Raw genomic sequence first — 20,135 nt, 5'->3', positions numbered from 1 at the left:
TGCTAAAAATGTAATATCTGAATCATATAAGACAAACTCAGAACATGGAACTAAAGACAAAGACAATGTTATCTCTGAGATGAATCAAAATGAGATAAATAATCTGGATGCTCTATCTTAAATCTGAAAAATAAATCGGAAACTGCAAATAGGGACATTTTTGACTCATAAAAGAGTGGAAAGAAAGAAATAAAACGGATGGAAATGCCTTAAGCTAGTGTAAGTAAACCCAGTTGGAGAAGTACAGAGATGCATGGTGTATGAGCTTTTGGTGCCAGGTTTCAACCCCAGCCCTGCCTTTACAAGCTTTCTGTCTTTGGGCAAGTTGTATAAACCTAACTGAGCCTGCTGTTTTCTCGGTAAAATGGAGATAGTACCTACACCTTGCAGAGCTATCCTAAGGTTAAATGTCTTCATGTTTATAAAACACAGAACATAAGGCTATATAAACAGTGGCTATTCGTTAATGACTGACACAATACCACCTTATACTTTGGTAGCAGTTGAATGTTTCTATGAAATGCTTTAATGTATCCTCACAGATACCACTGTCAGATAAGTGAAGTGAAACACCCCCATGTTACTGGTGAGGGCACTCAGAGAAAAATCTCCATTCAAGGGTTAAGAGCTCCCACCCTGGAATTAAAACAGCCCACTATTCACCATCTGAGTTACCTCTGTGTCTTTCTCCTCCATAAAGTAGGAACAGTCTTGGTCAAGTGCCCAGTGTGTTGTAACCACTCAGTAAACAGAAGTGAAGTTATTACTGTGTCCAAAAGAAATCTTTATCAAATGCCTACAATATATATGACAATGTCATTAAAGCCTTGGTCACCTGAGTTTACAATAGCCACCAACTTCCTCTTCCATACTCTCAGCTCTAGCCTCCCTTCACCTAACAAACTGATCTCCCCATTTTCTTTCTTCTCTGAACATCTGGTAAATTTAGTCTATGTCATTTATACTTTTTTAATATGATATATGATCTTAGCCTCTTATTTTTTTTCAATGTGACTTCCATTTTTCTAAAGTAATACAAATTGTAGTTCAGGAAGAATTACAGTGAATAATTACAAACATTCCATCTACTGTTTATAATCCTTTCCATTCTTGATGCTCACTGATGAGTCTCTTACTGATAATTGGGACAAAGTGCTTTCTAGGCCTAACTATGGGTGAAAATTTTGTCTCCCAGACAATATAATGCTTCTAATATGTAACAATAACGTATATTCCTTTGTGTACCTCATGCAGTAATAAGCAGACACTGGCTATCAAAAACACTTCATGAAGACAATATGGCACTAGAATATTCTAAAGTACCTCTGAAACCTAAGGAAGATAAAGTACAGGTAGCCCTCCACATCCATGTGTGCCCCACCCACAGATTCAACCAACCATGGATCAAAAATACTAAGCAAACAAACAAACCAAAAATAAAAATACAAATAAAAACCAATGCAATTATTTACACAGCATTTACATTATATTTGGTATTGTAAGTAATCTAGAGATGATTCAAAGTATACAGAAGAATGTGTCTAGGTTATATGCAAATACTACACCATTCTATATAAGGGACTTGAACATCCATGAATTCTGGTATCTGTTGGGGGTCCTGGAACCAATGCATCACAGATACCAAGGGACAACTGTATATGTAACATTATGAGGAACATAAAAATGCTGACTCAGCTTTTACATGCTTAGTACTGGACTTAGTGTGGCATCTGGCAATTGAACATCAACTTAAGGTGGCAGCTACCTGCTGCTGTAATACAGGTTTGTTGCTACTTCATTACTTTAAAAATCTAAACATTAAAAAAAAAATTGTGACAATTTTAGGTCCAAACAAAGTCTGTGAGAAAGGAGCAGGAAGATGCTTTTTATTTATCAAAGAACCAGAAGAAAACCTATATACAAAAACTGTGAATGATCTATATGAAGGCATGAACTCAAGTAACTGCTGTACTTCTGATCAGTAAAGTACCATGTGGAATACAAAGCTGAGATAGGTATTCATTTCCGGGGCCAGAAAGCTTCATTAAAACCAGTAAAGACATCAAGACAATGTAACTACCGATTATTACATGAAGCTAATCTGAAGTACAATCTTAGATACAAAATAAGACATAGAAGTAATGAGTGCAGAAGGAGTAAACAGTGAACGTAGGTGGGAGTTGCTAGGTAACAAATACCAATACTGACTAATACTGGCATGGTTTATGTGTAGTTAAAAATTTTAAGTTAACTATGTTCATAATCACCCAAACCACTGGAAGGGGGGAAAAAGGAAAATTAGAAAACTTCATCTATTCAACGGACACGGAAAATGGAATTTTAAAAAATTTCAAAGTTCTGGTTAATGCAAACTAGGATGCTAAATAGAAGCCCCCAATTATCTGTGTCACAATAAATGTGAATGGGTTAAGTTCACTTGTTAAAAGATAAAGCCTCTTAAACTAAGAAAGGAAAAACAATATACTTTGCAAAAAGCACTCCTAAAACAAAACAATGCAGCAAGGTTAAAAAAAAAAGTAGAGAGGAAGATATACAACCAAGAAAGGCTAAGAAAATTAAAATGAAAACAATATTGATATCAGACAAAATAAAATTCAAAGAGAAAAGCATTATAAAGGATAAGACAAATTTCATATTCATAATAAAAAAACTAAAAAGATATGAGCAATTAAGCACTTTCATATGCTAAGCCTCATAATACCAAAACATGCAAAATAAATGGAGACAGAAAAAACCGGAGAAAAGCAAAACCATGTATCTTGAAAACAGGTAACATCTTTTTGACAAATACCCATGAAACAATCATAGGTTAACATGCATGCATGCATGTACACGCGTGCACACACACGCACATACATGCCATACAGCAGCAAAGAAAACATCAATAAATTGCAAAGGCTAGAAATAATACAGTGGATATTTCTGGATTACAATGCAATGTCACTAAAATGATAAAACTAGCAAATAAAAATCTGCCTTAAATAAATTTCAACTGCGTAACACAAATTTTGCAGCTAAAAACAGAAAAGAAAAAGAAGAAAAAAGTATATTTCAAGATGAAGAAGAAATAAACACTAAATTACAGGGTTACCAAGAAATTAATACTGGAAACACTGCATACAATACATTTTAAGATCCAGCTAAACCAGTGCACACAAAAAAAATTCATAGCCTTATTTCCAACAAGAACATAATAATCCAACTCAAGAAGGGGGAAAACACCCGCACACACTAAAGTAAAGGAAATAGAAAGATGGAATTAGTAAATATAAAAGAGAGATCAATGACTTTTAAAGTAAATCTATATAATCCAAGGCATGCTTCTATGAAAAAGAATAGTTAAAACTTTATTAAAAAAATGAAAATGGAAAAAAATAACCTTTGGCAATTAATATATTTATGTTCAAATCTATAAATAGTTTGAAAAGCTGGAGGAGGGAGTAATTTAACACTGACCATAGAAGAGGCAGGAAATCTAAATAGATTAACTAGTTTACATAGAAGAAATAAGACAAATTTATGAAAGTGTCCATCAGGATCAGATAATTTCCCTGATGAATACTACCATACTTTTTCTTTTTCACTAGTATATACTTGTTTTTGGAGACAAGAGTCTTGCTCAGGCTGGAGTGCTGTGGTGCAATCTTGGCTTACTGCAACCTCCACCTCCCTGGTTCAAGTGATTCTCATGCCTCAGCCTGAGGAGAAGCTGGGATTACTGGTGTGTGCCACCAGCCCCAGCTAATTTTTCAATTTTTAGTAGAGATGGGGTTTTGCCATTGGCCAGGCTGGTCTCGAACTCCTAATCTCAGGTGATCCTCCTGCCTTGGCCTCCCGAAGTGCTGGGAGCCACTGCACATGGCCTTTAATAGTGTTTTTTTTTAAGGCAGGGTTTTGCACTTGTTTCCCAGGCTGGAGTGCAATGGCGCGATCTTGGATCTTGGCTCACTGTCTGCCTCCCGAAGTCTTGCAACAACAAGACCTTGTTTCAAAAAAAAGAAAAAAGAAAAAAGAAAAAGAAAAAGAAACATGTATCTCTAAATCTAATCGCATTTAAATTATTGGAGAGCACAGTAAAAGATGGAGCACCAACATAACACTGTTGCCAATAAGTCAGGCTAAATTTTGGTCATCCCAAACAATGGGAATAAAAACAAGAGATATAAATAGCACTGGGAATGAAAAAGACACAAATTCAAACGTGGAGATTATCAAAAGACAAGAAAATACTATGTACAATCTATCCCAGTAAAACAAAACCCAACTAAATTGAACTATGTTATACAACAGGGGTTGGCAAGTTCTTTCCGTAAAGATGAGAGAGTAAATATTTTGGGCTTTGCAGACCACAGAATCTGTGACAACTACTCAACTCTGCCAGTGTAGCACCAGAGCAGTCAGACAACAGGTAAATGCAAACAAATGGATGTGACTATATTTCGTAACACTGCATATGCAAAAACAGGCAGTGGGCCAGATTTCACTTGCAGACTGTAGTTTTCCAAACTCTGCTTTATCAAATATAATTTACCAAAATAGGCTCACAGAGGAATAGAAGGTCCTATAGTATAACAGCAGAAACTCTGAAAGGGTCTCCCAAGATTTATCCCTCCAAAACACACCAGGAATACAAAAACAAAAAAGCCAGGCACAGCAGCAGATGTCTGTAGTCCTGAGGCAGGAGGATCGCTTGAGCCAAGAAGTTCAAGTCAGGCATGGGCAACATGGTAAGGCCCCAACTCCTGAATAACATAACATAACATAAAACATAACATAACATAACGTAACATAACATAACATAACATAACACGCACCAGGCTCAGATAACTTTACAGGGGGCGTGTGTGGATGGGTGTGTATCCTCAAGAAACATGTAATATTAATCTTACCTAAACTGTCCCAGGACAAGAAGTATAGGTTCAAAAGACTGGATGGATTCAAATCTCAGCTCTGCAACTTACTAGCTATATGACCATGGGCAAGGCACTTAACCACATTGCCTCTGCTGACTCACATCTCGAATGTTTTGGTCTCAAGGTCCTTTATACTCTGAAACACTGAGAACTCCAAAAGGTTTCGTTTGTGTGTGTTGTATATACATTTACCATAATAAAAGTTTAAACAAATATTTTAAGTGAGTTAAAAATAAATTTGTTACATACGAACATACATACACTTAAAAAAAATTATTCTATTTTCCATAACAAAATTAGCGAGAAGCATGGCACTGTTTAACATTTCTGTAAGTCTCTCTAACATCTGGCTTAACAGAAGGCAGGTGGATTATCACATATGCGCCTGCATCCAATTTGTTGTGATATCCCACACTGTGTCACCTCTGGAAAACTCCACTATATACTCATAATAAAAGTGAAACAGGCAAATAAATCTTCCTGTTATTACGAAAATTGATTTGACCTCATGGATCTCATGAAAGAGTTTTGAGGAGCCTCCTAGGGATCCTGTCCTCAGGTAAACTTCGAGAACCACTGCTACAGAATGTGCACACACGGGATGCAACTGAATAAATGGTTCTGGAGTTCAAAAAAGTTTGGATTAAAAATATGGATTTAAGATTCAACATACAGGTGAGAAAAGAGTTGCAGAGGAAGAAATGACAAAACCTAAGAATGGGTTTAAGCAGCAGATAGAAGGAGGGAAGTAAAGGCAAGAATAAGTCATAACTGCCAGAGTGACGGGAGAGAAACTTCATTTTAGGTAATGGCTTAACTATCTATGTAGTTACTCAAGCAGGAATTTCTTCCTCAATTTCTCCCTACTCCCCTGTATCTAGTCAGTCAACAGGCCCAACAGATTACCTCAAATTCAAATGCATCCTGTGTCTCCAACGCCACTCCTTTGATTTAGGCCCTCAACAATTTACTCTCACAAAAACCTCCTAATGGGACTGCAGGCCTGGCTCAAGTCTTGATCCCTGCCCCATCCACTTTCACGCATCCCGAAATCTATCATCTACCTGCCCCAAGTTATGTGTATCATAAAACCACTTTTGGAACTCCTTTCTAAACTCCTTGGCATGGCCCCTCTCTACCTTTTTCCAGATTCATATCCTGCTATGTCCACACTCACTGCATTCTCTTCTACCACACCAAATACTTGCAATTCCCCAAAACGTATCACGTTCTTTCATGCTATTTCTTTTGCTCAAAATGCCTTGATACCTTTCTTGCAAATATTTTTGTCCTTTTTGCCTAGAAAACATCTAATTTCCCCCACCCCCAGACTGGGCATATCTTAGAAGCATGTTATGTTACGACAACCAGATTGCCCTCCTCTATTCTGATGAAACTCTTACAAATCCCTTACAATGCAGTCAATGTGCTCTGTAAGTGCTGGTTTCTTATTTCTCCTTCACTTTATCACTAGCATTTCCTGAACCAAGCAAAGCAAATGCTGGTTGAATGAATAATCCAGGAATTGCCAAGCATACACAAAGTGACTGGATCTATACAAAACAAGATAGAACAATACTGAGGATTAAACACTGTGGAATATCAATATTCAAGAGGTGCAATAATGAAGAACCAGTAAAGAAAAGAGAAAGAATGATCAAGAGGAAGAGTAAGTAAGAATGATGGTCACTGGTTAGTATGCTGCTGAATGCATCAATAGTTTTAAATAAATCTCTGCTCTAAAAAACACCTACAGCCGGCATGGAGAGAGCAGGACAAGACCAGCCACTGAGATCATTAATGTGAGAAGGTTCTCTAATTAGCCCTGAGACTGCCCTGGTCCATATCAAAAGAGATTTTAATGGAAAAGAGTTTCATTTAGCTAGGATAAAACATAGATATCTAGTAAAGAGCTCTATTTTTAGGGTTTTTTTTTTTTTTTTTTTTTTGGTCATACTGTGACCCCACCCATCTATTTCACAGTTTTAAAGAAATGGGAAAAAAATTTTAACTGGTCCAAAAATGAACAAGTTAAACTTTTAAGAATGGAAAAATTATCTATTCAAAGAATTCACCCTACCTTTTCCTAGTCTGTGTTCCAAATCAGGACCCCCCACTTTGAGAAACAATGAAATGCACCAATAAGACAAATTAATTTTTGCTAAGCTTTGCTATTCTACAAGCTTTCTTGATATTTCTTATATAAAAACATATCATTCTGTAAGTCTAAAACTGTTTTAAAAAATAGCCTCTTAATTGAAAAAAAATAGCAATTGTCTTATATTCACATGAAAACCCAAGAACAGACAATATAACCAAAGTTCTAAATATACCAAGTTCTAAATTTGTAATACCATTTTAATTAATACTTCTTTAAATGTTTAAAATACTTTATGTCACCTTAATAAATTGATTTCAGAAAATATTTAATGAACTTCACTTTGACTATCTACAAGTTTAACAGAAAGAATTTAAATGTGGACCAGCCAACAATCATCTACCAATCCCCAAAACATCAATTTACATGCCTTAATACCTCAAGCCCTTACATTATTCCTATCTGTCAAAGTCTACTATTTAACTTTGTATAATAGTTTTCACATTGGCTACTTTGTAAATCTTCTAAAACACTGGCAGAAATACAGTACACAAAATGCTGCTTTAACACATGATGTCACTTTAAGAGACTGGAGTGCTAAGTTGACCTCTAGAAAATATAACTTAGTAAACACCTATAAAATATACAGTGCATTTTAATACTTCTCTTGGCAAACTTTAAATTTACCTTAAAATTGCTGTTTCTATATGTGTCGTTATATAGGAAAACAAAAAACCATCAGGTTAAGCTCCTAGAAGACAAGATGGAGTGTACCAATGACAGCTCTTCAGTTAGAAAATGTTATTCTCAAGTAAGAGCAACAACATAGGATTTTCCTAAGTATCTTTCATTGCAATTAAGATTTTTTTTTTTTTTTTTTTTTTGAGACAGAGTCTCGCTCTGTCCCCCAGGCTAGAGTGCAGTGGCACGATCTTGGCTCACTGCAAGCTCCACCTCCCGGGTTCACGCCATTCTCCTGCCTCAGCCTCCCGAGTAGCTGGGACTACAGGCGCCCGCCACCACACCTGGCTAATTTTTTGTGTTTTTAGTAGAGATGGGGTTTCACTGTGTTAGCCAGGATGGTCTCGATCTCCTGACCTCATGATCCGCTCGCCTCGGCCTCCCAAAGTGCTGGGATTACAGGTGTGAGCCACCGTGCCCAGCCAAGAAAATTTTTTTTTACCTTCTCAAATGAGATTAGGCGTTATCACCAAGACAAAGGTGTACTGAAACAATTCACTATCAAGAAGGGTTTTTAAAAATCACAAGACAAACTTTCTACCGCTCTAACAGGTTAACTCTGAATGTTTGATGCTTTAAAAATCCTTAAAGTACAATTGCTCAAATATTTTTAAAAGTGTCATCTACAGACTTTTTAATAAGAATTCTTTAAAATATTACAGGCAAATATTTTACACTCTTAGGAGCCAAAAAATAAAAGCCTTATAGATAGAAGAAAAGTTAATATATAACCTACCACATTTAAAATTTAACTGTTTTTCAGGCAAAATCACATATTTCTTTCTTCTCTATTGTTAGTTTCTAGTATCTAATTGTATTCTCTTTACTTGTAAACTCTGAAATCAATGATTCTAGCTGTTCCACTAAAATAATAAGGTAGCTTTCAATAATTTTCACATGAAAGAATCTGCCTAATCATCAGAGGGAGAGCAAACAAGTTTGGGTGCAATCAGTTCTTCCAGCTTTCCTGAACAGCAGCAGCATTATCACACTGGGGCACAGATTTTCAAGTCACAAACCTGATGAGAACTTCAAAGTAGATTAGAAAATTTTCTACACCAAGAAAATTCCAAAAGAGAGGTGTTTCCAACTTCTGTTGCTTTCCCACTCTGCAGCTTTCAGTAGAAAATGAAGGAAAAGCATAGTGACATTTTACTGCTCTCAAAGTACTGCTTGACAACTTCTTCCAACCTGTATTTGAGGCCCAATAACTTGAATTCTATCTCATTATATTTTAAGGGACTGCAAGGGGCAAAGAAGTCAGGTAGCTGAATAATGCAAAGTGCAGTTCTATTCAATGAAAGTGAGTTCATAAATCAAACTTATTTAAAACATGGCCAAACACTGTACTACAACAAAAATCCTCTTCTTGCTCATTAATAAGCATGCTGGATGATTTATAACATACTTCCTCTGTATAATATACATCCCCTGTCCAGTACTAACTTCAGTCGGTTGTGGAACTCTGAGGGGCAGAGAGGGAAAGTCTAGCTTTTAAGCTGATAGACGTAAGACGTGGTGTTAGAATTTCTGTTGTAGTAAATGGCTGCAGCTGTAAGTGCCAGTAGCTGATCTGGAAAATACTAAATGTTTGCCAATCCATTAACTCCTGCCAATTCTTAGCAAGTCATTTGAATTAAATGGCTGTCTAAAAACTTAAAAACTAAGGTTTAAAAACTGATATCAAATATAACTCTACTTACATTTTACACAAGTAAGTCTTAATATTTCTATTGAAAAGTTCCTAAAAATACCAAATAGCAAGATATCTTAATCAGTTAAAAATCAGACACCAAATTTAAAATAAATATTAAAGCAAAATGACTTAGTTTTAATTCACTTCAGAAATTCTAGAAAATCAGGAAGTATATATTTTCCTGGGCCTTAGGGAAGCACCTAGCTCTGCTTCCTCAAGGGACTCTATCTTCTTCTTCTTTTTTTTTTTTGTTTTTGATACGGTGTCCTGTTGGGTCACCCAGGCTGGAATGCAGTGGCACGATATCGGCTCGCAGCAGCCTCCGCCTCCTGGGTTCAAGCGATTCTCAAGTCTCAGACCTCCTGAGTAGCTGGGACTACAGATGTGAGAAACCACGCCCACCTAATTTTTTTTATTTTTAGTAGAGATAGGGTTTCACTGTGTTGGCCAGGCTGGTCTCAAACTCCTGACCTCAAGGGATCCACCCGCCTCTGCCTCCCAAAGTGTTGGGATTACAAGGGTGAGCCACTGCGGCCAGCTGGACTCTATCTTCTACCCAAATACTACCCACCGTAAATTACCAACACAAAAAGAAACACAGCTGATTTGTCTTGATACACTCCCCCAGGTCAAGATCATTGAATAATATACTTCCCAGAGCTTTTTCACTAATGAAATTCCGGAATTCCAGATGAAATGGCCCAATTACTTAATTCTGCTCTTCAGCAAAATGAGCAAGTTATGTCTGTTGTAAAGCACAGGATCCTCTTTCTGAGATGGAGGATACCCACAATATTCACATTGTGCTATTTTCAATATCTTTGGTTAATGGAACCTTTGAGTCTTGCCCAAATATGTAATTCAGAAAAGTGTGATGATCAAAGGTCTATTTCCCAGGTTCAGGCACACCTTTTTTTTTTTTTGCTCTGTTGCCCAGGCTGGAGTGCAGTGCTGCAACCTTGGCTCACTGCAAGCTCCACCTCCTGGGTTCACGCCATTCTCCCGCCTCAGCCTCCTGAGTAGCTGGGACTACAGGCACCCGCCACCACGCCCAAATAATTTTGTTTTTGTATTTTTAGTACAGACGGGGTTTCACCGTGTTAGCCAGGATGGTCTCAATCTCCTGACCTCGTGGTCTGCCCGCCTCAGCCTCCCAAAGTGCTGGGATTACAGGCATGAGCCACCGCGCCCGGCCCAGGCACACTTTTTAAAAGAAAAAAATTCAGATTGCCTATTAATCTCTCTTCCATAACATAAAAGTACAGAATGGCTCTCTTCAAATTTGCTTATTAGAACTGTTTAGAAGCAAAAGATTCTTCAGCCTTACACTTACTAATCAGAATCCATATATTTAAAAACAAGTATCACATGGGGTTCTCATGTCTGAGTAAGTCTGGAAAACAGTTCTGGAAGACACTGTAGCAATCTCTAGAGAGCTTCAGCTTCCATTTGTGACTCAAAATTTAAAAATAAGAAAAAACATAAACATAATACCTGAACATTCAAGTAGAAGTTAGTTCCCACTGAGTTTTTAATTCCCTAAAGTTAATAATAAAGAAACTGTCATTAAATCACTGAAGATATAAATTAGTTAAGAAATACAGAATGGTTAGTTGATTTTTTAAATTAGGAAAAAAGTCCCAAATATACAGTATAAAAATAAACCAGCTAAATTAAACAATTAATACTATAAAATGCTAGAGATTTTAAAAGCTTTTACAAAACATGGGCAAACTATTTTCTAAATCTGGAAAAATGGTATGTTTTCTCAGCATAGCAATTAGTCAAGAACTTTAAGAATAAAAAATACATTTGATAAAATAGATAAAATACTGATGTGTATTTTTTCAAATGTGTATATTCCAATTTAAAAGGGAAACTGGAAAATACCTGTCCTTTAGAACAAATTAAAGGGATCCATTCTGTTCCTTCCCAACCTTCCCAACCCTCCTCACCTCGACTTTCCCTAATCTAAGGAAAGATATGTTTTAGTTTAAGGATGCTAAATCTAATACAGAGAAGCATTCAACACACTAGAGTTTAGGACTGAAGTCCAAGCTAATAGTACAAATGTGATTTAATTGTGCTTTCCTCCTTCTGAACATGTATTTGCATCTTCAGCGTATGTATTCCCAATGGGGCACCTGGGATTAGGCAAAATTTAGATATTCTTGCCTCGTATCTCATCCTCAGAATGACTTCATGTATACGATATGGTCCACAATGTGGGAAATATTTGCATCAAATACATCTGATGAAATGCTAATGAGTTTATTATACAAAGAGCTCAAGTAAACTGCTAAATAAAACTCTAGGTCCAAGAACTAAATGGGCAAATAGTAAGGATGGGCAATTCATAAAAAGAAAAAAGTGTGGCCGAGCACAGTGGCTCACGCCTGTAATCCCAGCACTTTGGGAGGCCGAGGCAGGTGGATCACTTGAGGTCAGGAGTTCGAGACCAGCCTGGTCAACACAGTGAAACCCTGTCTCTACTAAAAGTACAAAAATTAGCTGGGCGTGGTAGCAGGCGCCTGTAATCCCAGCTACTCAGGAGGCTGAGGCAAGAGAATCGCTTGAACCTGGGAGGTGGAGGTTGCAGTGAGCTGAGATCGCGCCATTGCACTCCAGCCTGGGCGACAGAGTGAGACTACACGTCAAAAAAAAAAAAAAAAAAGATAAAAAGAAAAAAGTACAAGTGATTATGCATGGCAAACAAATAAATACAAGTCAAAGAAAAAAGACCAATTTTGGCCTGCCAAATTTATGAAGTTGATAGATCCCATCCTTATGTTTTAAGACCTATTCCTTGCACTGCACTGTGATTCACCTTTGCTGGGCTGGGTTCTACTTTAATGGGAAGCAAAAGCAAATCACATCTGGGTATGGAGGAACCCTGAATTAGCTGGAGAAACTGCTAGCATGTCATTTCAAGGGACTGAAAGGTTGCTAGGATATTGCAAAACCACAATGGTGGATATTAAAATTTACCAAGTATCAGCTAGATGCCAGGCAACATATCTGTTATCTCTTTATTCTCTTTGTGAGTCCATAAATTTGAAATATTATTCCCATTTTACAGATGAGGCAAATGCAGTTCAGAAAGCTATTCATGCTCGAACGTCTAGTAAATGGCAGAGGTGAAATTTAAAACCCAATCTGACTCCCAAACAAGTGTTCCTTCTAGTATACATTATTTTCATCTTAATTATAAGGGCAAAAACAAACTCTCTAAAAATAAAGGGCTAACTACCGATTAACCACTTTAAAAATTATTTCATAGCCATTAATGTTTTTTTCATATCTACTTCCTGTTTCCTTTGTCCTGTAGATCAGTCTCATCAGACATAAATTTCTACCAAATTTAATAACGTATTAGTATTTAAAAGCAACAAATCTACGTTTGCTAGAAATAATCCTTGCCTAAAGCCAAAACGGGTCTCCTTAGCATTCTTCATAGCCTCCCTGAGTACATAAATCTAGACTTACATGTATAAATCTATGGAAATCATTTTCCTTTCACAATAGGAGGAAAGAAAAAATAGTGACTTTGTTACATGATCTACCTAAAAATAATCATTTTATTAACTATTTCCCATGAAAGTGGAAGGCCATTTTTTTTTCATCCTGTTAGTGCAGAGCTACAAATCTTATTTGTTACATAGCTCAAAGACATCTTCCACAGGAAGAAAAATACCTGCCATTAGTAAATTCTTAACCGGTATGAACCTATGCTTCTATTTTAAAGAGGTTAGTGCACATGTGCCTTCTAAATATCTCATAAAAAATCACCGTAGCACATTTAAAATCCTGGTATTATTACTTAATACCACCCTACAACACAAAAATCATTTCTACTATGTAGACTGTGGAGAAAAACAGTGAACTAAGCCCCAACTGTAACAGCAGAACTACCCAACCTGTGTGATGGAAACAGGCTATAGGGAAATGGGGTGACTAGACTTGACTCTCAGGGATTGTCATCTTCAGCTGTGAGTGGCCTCTTCTGTTTACCCTAATGGCCCTGCAAGTATCATTTTCTCTGTGTATCATTAGGTTACATGCTTGAAGTTACAAACTACTTGAGCCTCAGTTTTCTCTTCTGAAATTTCCAGGCAGTACAGTAACCCCTATGAAGCCATCAAAGTTCCTGAAATTCGTTATAATAGAAGGCTTGTAATTGGGAAACTTAAGGTCTTATGGATTCCCACAAAAATTAAAACTGGAACTACCATATGACTCAGCAATTCCTCTTCTAGGTATACAGTAGTCCCCCTCCTTTTCCAAGATTTCACTTTCCAAAGTCTTACCCCATGGTCAGCCACAGTACAAAAATAGGCGAGAACAGTACAATAAAGTATTTTGAGAGAGGGACCAAATTCTGATAACTATTACAACAGATCATTATAATTATTCTATTTTATTTTATTATTAGTTGTTAATCTCTTACTATACCTAATTTATAAATTAAACTTTATCATAGGTATGTTGTATAGGAAAAAGCATATTATTAATAGCATATATGAGGTTCAGTACTATCCGAGATTTCAAGCATCCACTGGAGGCTTGGAACAGATTCTCTGTGGATACGGGGGGATTACTGTATACCCAAAGGAAATAAAATCAGAACCATGTAGAAATACCTGTACTCCCATGTTCATGCCAGCATTATTCACAATGGCCAAGATATGGAAACAAACAACCTATGGATAAATAAAGATGAATAAATTGTGGTCTGGGTGCAGTGGCTCAAGCCTGTAATCCCAGCACTTTGGGAGGCTAGGTGGGCGGATCATTTGAGGTCAGGAGTTTGAGACCAGCCTGGACAACATGGTGAAACCCCGTCTCTACTAAAAATACAAAAATTAGGTGTGGTGGTACGTGCCTGTAATCCCAGCTACCCAGGAGGCTAAGGCACAAGAATCATTTGAACCCGGCAAGTGGAGGTTGCAGTGAGCTGAGATCATGCCACTGCACTCCAGCCTGGGCGACAGAGCAAGACTCTGTCTCAAAAAAAAAAAAGAAAAGAAAAGAAAAGAAAAGAATTGTGGCAAATATATACAAAGGAATATTATTCAGCTTTTAAACAGGAGAGCCTGCCATTTGCCACAACATGGATGAACCTGGAAGACATTAAGTTGAGTGATGTAAGCCAGACACAGAAATAAAAATACTGCCAAGATCTCACTTACAAGTGGAATCTTAAAAAAAAAAAACAGTCAAATGCATAGAAACAGAGAACAGAATAGTGGTTAGGGAGGGTAGATATGGGTCAAAGGGTACAAAGTTGCACGTATGTGGGTAAGTCTAGGGATCTGATATATAGTTAATAATATTGTATTGTATACTGGAAATTCGCTGAGAGTAGGTTTTAGGTGCTTCTACCAAAAAAACAGGGTTAACTGTGGGGTGATAAGTATATTAATTTGCTTGACTGTGGTATTCATTTCACTGTGCATATGCATACCAAAACATTATGTTGTACACCTTAAATATATATAATAAACAAGATCTTATGGAGAAAATGGAGTGATAAGTTCAGATCACAGGTAAATGACAAAGGCCTTTAATCACATATTTACCTTTACTAAAATAAAGATGAGAATGGAAGTGCAGTGGGAACAGGAACCTGGGGGTTGTTTTGTTCATGCTTATTACCAGTGACCATAACACTGCATAAAACAGGGTAGGCAAACAGAAGTATTTCATGAATGATGAATGAAGGAAATAATGTCACTTTATGAAACCTGAGTTTAGAATAATGGATTATTACGTAAGTATTTTTCATTTCCTTCGTTTCTCAAGATGACCTCATGAGATAGTGAAACATGGATGATACTGGCAGTGATGACTGAAGGAAAAAGTAAAGAGGTGCTCTGTTTATTAATGAGAAGGGGACAAACTAAAAACTTCTTCCTTCAACACAAACTTAGCCATCTCAGTCACATTCTAGAGGCTAAACTGTGTGCTATGATTTTAACAAATGTACTGGTCAACAGGCATACTGGAAAAGGATTTAACTGTTATTCAAGCCCTTCAGAAAGGGTCCTCCACCCTTTGAAGAATGATGAAATGAAGGGTTCTTTTTTAGCAAAATTGTCATTACATTTTCCTTACAGGTGTAGCAAAAAAACACTTTGAACATAATTTAGTACTCTGGTTTTGCTCCACAGAAGGATCAGTGTTTACTGCATAGAGATCAAAGCATGCAGGAGATTTTAGAATCAGCTGCTTGCTTGGCTCTCAAAACTCTTGTTCATTTTCATCAACAACCAAAGATGTAATAAACAATTTAAGAGCCAATGCCTCACCCATCACAAAGCTGTCAAATTCTCTGATTCACAAAATTATACTGGTGCTACAATTTTTTTAAAAAAAATCTACACGCTTAATCAATAGAGAAATACTGTAAAATCTGTTCCAAGATCTTTCTGGATTCCTTTTAAAAAATGAGTTGTTTTAGTTTATTCAGTGACTACTGTTGCAGCATGAGCAATGGTGTGTCCTTCGCTTCTTGTCTTCCATGTAACTGCAGGGGCTGTTTTTAAAGAAACAGAAGCGGTAGAGCCCAGTCAACTTCGTAGTCAAATTCTGGCTCAGGCACTCGCTAGCTGCATAACCTGGGCAAGTTAGTTAACTTTTCCTAGCCTAATTTCACCTGTAAGTGGTGCTAATATCTACTTTCAAAGGGCTGCTGAGAGGATTAAACGTAAACTTACCTTGTGCTAGTATACACTGAAGGCCTACTCTCACATCAATTTTTAAATATAGACTACGTGAGTCCCAGAATACCCAGCCCCTGTCCTGGATCCCAAAGATTTCCAAAATTCAGTAACTAAAGTAACTCTTAGCACATTAAGAAGCTTTTAGGACCCTGTTCTGAATTGCTGATACCCATTCATTATTAGTGGTTAAATATTTAGAATATTTTCCTTGATTAAATGAAATAAAGCACAGTGCCTGGCACATAGAAGGTGCTCTAAGTCAGCTATAATAATGTCTACAATATGATTTGACATGCAGCTGACTTAATAGATAGTGAATATTTTTATCACCCAGATGTAGTAACATTGTGTTTGACAGAAAAACAAATATTAAGGCTAGAATTGATAAAAAATAACTGTGCCAATTGTGGCAGGAAAAAATGTATAAATGTTGATTTAATTTCATGAGTTTTTAATTAACCCAGAAACAGAACGGCAGTAATAAACTAAACTTCGCTATTTTATCACCCAAAAAATAAAATCTCAATCCTTTTTTCTCCATTGCTGTTTCCCACCAGGATCTCCCCGGGCTTCCCATAACTCCCTTAGGAGCTCAGGGGTTTATTACTCTTTGGAAGATACCTTGCTCATGAAATCACTCAAAAAAGGCACTGGCACTGATATGAAGGAGTGAGACAAGAAGGGGAAGAGACAGAGGAAAAAGAGGACAGGAGAGAGAGAGAGAGAAAATTAGCTGTCAAAAATCAACAGTGCTTACTTATTCTTTTGAAATGAATGTACAATCAACATGCTTCCCAAAAAACCCAATGTCAGCCAGCTGCGGTGGCTCACGCCTACAGTTGCAACTACTCAGGAGCCTGAGGCAGGAAGATCGTGTGAGTCTAGGAGTTTGAGACCAGCCTGGGTAATGTAGCATGATCACGTTTAAAAAAAGAAAAAGAAAAAAAAACAGCCTGCCCCTACAGTCCCAGCTACTCAGGAGGCAGGAGGATTGCTTGAGCCCAGAAGTTCAAGGCCGCAGTGAGCTATGATTGTGCACTACACTCCAGAGCGAACCCTGTCTCCTTAAAAAAAAAAAGAAAAAAAAAGTCAATGCCAGAGTTGTAAAACTTTTTAAAAAATTTTCTTATTCTCAACCAAGTTCCCAAGGACACTCTGAAGAAGGAACATTAGCTCTTTCCTTGCCTTTACATTACATATACATACCACAGGGCATCTTAAAATTTATCCATCTATCCCTATACCTCACCTGAAGTTTTTTAGCACTTCACTCTCCTGCTGTTTCAAGGACATACTCATAAGAGACATATTTTAAAAGATTTTTTAAATATTCAAATATTTATGTTCTTTACAGTTTTTCAAAGTTGAAGTCACAAGAATAAAACTTTCAAGAATGTCATTATGTTGCCCATTACACTTTAGAGCTATGTTGTCCCGTAAGATTAAAAATTTAGTTCCTCAGTCACAGTTCCATTTCTAGTACTTGACAGCCACATGTGGCTAAACTTGGTCTTTACACAGACTCTACAACACAGAAAGAGAAAAAAATCATACTGACATTATGAACTGTAAGAGAAGCAGGAATTCTGGAATAGGCAGACTCTTCTGATTTTTAAATGTTGGCAGTCATTTTAAAATGTACAGGATAACAATAAAAACACTGCAGAAACCAGAAACTGGGGAGACCTGACAACTAAATGCAAGGCAGCATTTTGCATCGGATCCTAGAATGGAAAGTCGTTAATGGAAAAACTGGTGAGGTTAGTATCGTGGTTGGTTTTTTAGTTTTGACAAATGTACCATGGTAATGTAAGATGCTAATAATCGGGGAAACTGAATGAAGCGTATATGAGAAGTCTCTGTACTATCTTTCCAACTTTTTTGTAAATCTAAAATTATTCCAAAATACAAAGTTTAGTAAACACCACCACCACCAAGTAGGCCACATCTGCCCCTCAAGTCTCCAGTTTGTAATCTCTAACCACTATGTGAACCCCAAACTATAAATACTACCTAGACAAATACATAGCACAGAAATAAAACAATACATTTTCATGAATCAGAAATAATGGGAACAATTACGAAGAGAGACAGCGTGAAAAGAAGGATGACATGAGTGAAATCACTGGCAAAACAACAAAATGTATTCTGAAGTGACCTTCATATACTCAGCCTATCATTCGCAGTTGTGGAAAAATCTAAAAACAAGAAGACTAAATATGTTCATATTTTATGTAAGGCTAGAAGAAAATTATTTACATTTAGAAATGATATAAACACTAGGTACTCAAAGATGTTGAAGAAACAAATATCCACGGATCAGTCAAAAATGTAAGAATATAACCAAGTGCCCAAATTTGAGATTATAACATCCTAAGAAACTGGAAAGGGAGAGATCAATGGTACTTGGAGAGACCCATTCAAGGATGAACTCTGAGAGGTTTAGGAAAGCTGAAAGGCCTGATAAAGACATCCTTGGCTGATAAATTGAATAAAAAAGAAACAAGAATGAACATGAAAGAGCTAAGAATGCTCTAAAAAGTATAAGGACTGATGGGAAACAGGCTGGTTAGGTCAAGGGAGGTTAGATTAATGAGGGCCTTGAAAGCTAAGCAAAGGAGTTTGGTCTTGAAGCAAGAACAAATAGGGACAACTTACCATTGCTATGTGGGGGAGAGGGGTGGGGAAAATAGAGTTTTAGGAAAATTAATTTGGTAACATTCCTACTAATTTGGCAATGTTCCTCCCTACATTCCGCATCCTTGTAACTGTCTTAGACATTCCAAGTTCAAAGCCACAAATGCGCCTTCAACTCCTCTTCTGATCTCATCAGTTGCCAGTCCTGTCAATTATCCCTCACACATCTGTCACCCACCTTCTACCTCTACTGCCAAGACCTCAGTTCAAACCCTCATGACCCTCTCTAATCTTGCTTCTATTGGTGACTTTAGGCACTACTGGCAAAGTTAAATTTCCACAGCTTATGACCATGACATTCCAAATCCAAACACCTTTGCTGGCTTAACCAGCATGAAGCCCTGTGGCTCCCTCTATCTCCAGGCCTATATTCAGTCACTTCCCCCCAACTCTAGAGACAAAAGATGCATGTCGTATTCCCCATGCTGTCTACCTGCCTCCTCTGCTCACAATGTCTTTCTTCTCTTAGCTCTACCTTTCAAATCCCTACCTGTCTTCCAACCAATACTTTCCACGTACAGTAGTTGATAGCTTTAAAAAGTGGAAAACAAAGTAAAACAAAGCACCATGTCACTCTGCTTAAGTCTTGAATGCCTCCTAACTGCCTGTCACATACAAAGTCCAAGCTTGTTGGTACAAACAGCACATAAATTAACCCACTTTGACCTGGCCCCTATCTATCTTTTCAGCCTCAACCCTGCCCACTTATCACTGAATATTTAACGCTCTAGGAATACCACCACTGCATACTACATCATGTTATGGAATTCCACCACTGCAAGCCACATCATGTTATTTCTTATCTCTGTGTCTTGAATCATCCTTGAACTATTTCATTCCTTCTTTGAACCATTTCATTCCTTTATTCATCTTTTTTTTGAGGGGTAAGATTATACTTTTGATAGAGCTTAAAATAAAAATTCAGAATCTTGAGGCTTAATAAGTTCAGCACCTGAGAGCTTTACACCTTTATTACCAAGTAGCTCCTGGGAGGGTGAAGAACTCCTGATTCAGGATCTGAGAGGAATTAGTGTCCTGTTTCCTTATCACTCCGATGTCTTTTGCTTGGGGTCTAATGGGTGCTGTTCAAACCTGACACAATGTGTAAGGTTTGCAATCTACTATTCTAAGGGATAATACAGAGATGGATGTCACTATCTGTCTATAAGAAGGAATGGGGGACATTCTTCAGAGAACAAGAAATAAAGGAGGCAGAACTCTTAAGGGATACAGTGAGGTCCTAGAAG

At 37.2% G+C, this 20,135-nt stretch overlaps 1 protein-coding gene across 27 annotated transcripts in view; it reads right to left on the bottom strand.

The window, feature by feature from the left end:
• Positions 1–20,135, bottom strand: part of TNRC6A (trinucleotide repeat containing adaptor 6A) — a 211,906-nt gene that overhangs the window by 49,851 nt on the left and 141,920 nt on the right. The gene's annotated exons all lie outside the window — the stretch shown is intronic.

The sequence above is a fragment of the Pan paniscus genome, chromosome 18, assembly GCF_029289425.2.
Source record: "Pan paniscus chromosome 18, NHGRI_mPanPan1-v2.0_pri, whole genome shotgun sequence".
Classification (NCBI taxonomy): domain Eukaryota; kingdom Metazoa; phylum Chordata; class Mammalia; order Primates; family Hominidae; genus Pan; species Pan paniscus.
Note: the sequence above shows the minus strand (reverse complement) of the source record. Positions and strands in the feature narration are given on the sequence as shown.